Here is a 662-nt window from a genome sequence, read left to right on the forward strand (position 1 = left end):
TTATGTTGTAATGTTTGGTTGACCAATCAGCGGAGAGGGGCGTTTCATTCCCGCCCACATGTAGAGATCGAATATTCAAGTTGCTTATTTGTTTTCTATCCCTGAATGTAAAAACGAAAAATGAAGCCGAATTCTTGATTTTTCGTTTTGTTTGAACAAATGAAAAACGAAAAATGTGCCGTTTTTTCAGATTTCAATATTAAATTTAAAAACGATTGGACGGAAGATACCCTAATCCGTGTATCATTCGATCATTCGTTTTTTTTTATTTAATATTGAAAGTAGAAAAATGAGAAAACGGCTCCTTTTTCGTTTTTTCGTTTTTTTTTTCCAAAATTGAAAAAAGAGAATTCAGCTTAAATTTTCTTTTTTCGCTCAGGGGTAGAAAAATGAATAAACAGCTTGAATATTTGATTTCTACACGTGGGTGGGAATTAAACGCCCCTTTCTGCTGATTGGTCAGCCGAAGATCATACCGTGCCGTCATCAGTTCTTCCGCAGTATCAAGCAGCAGAATAATAGTCCTCCACTGCTGCGGTTGTATGGATTAATTACCCATTTTATTGCAACTACATTTCATATTTTTCTCATCAAACAGACTAATGAATAGCTCGACACAACTCGTACCGGGGCAGAGTCTAGACAGGGCTTTCTTCTGTGTA

At 36.3% G+C, this 662-nt stretch overlaps 1 protein-coding gene across 2 annotated transcripts in view; it reads right to left on the reverse strand.

Annotated features, from left to right (window-relative positions):
- dennd2da (DENN/MADD domain containing 2Da) overlaps positions 1 to 662 on the reverse strand; it is a 24,612-nt gene that overhangs the window by 18,540 nt on the left and 5,410 nt on the right. The window lies entirely within an intron of this gene.

The sequence above is a fragment of the Sinocyclocheilus anshuiensis genome, unplaced genomic scaffold, assembly GCF_001515605.1.
Source record: "Sinocyclocheilus anshuiensis isolate Anshui unplaced genomic scaffold, SAMN03320099.WGS_v1.1 scaffold477, whole genome shotgun sequence".
In the NCBI taxonomy this organism is placed as follows: domain Eukaryota; kingdom Metazoa; phylum Chordata; class Actinopteri; order Cypriniformes; family Cyprinidae; genus Sinocyclocheilus; species Sinocyclocheilus anshuiensis.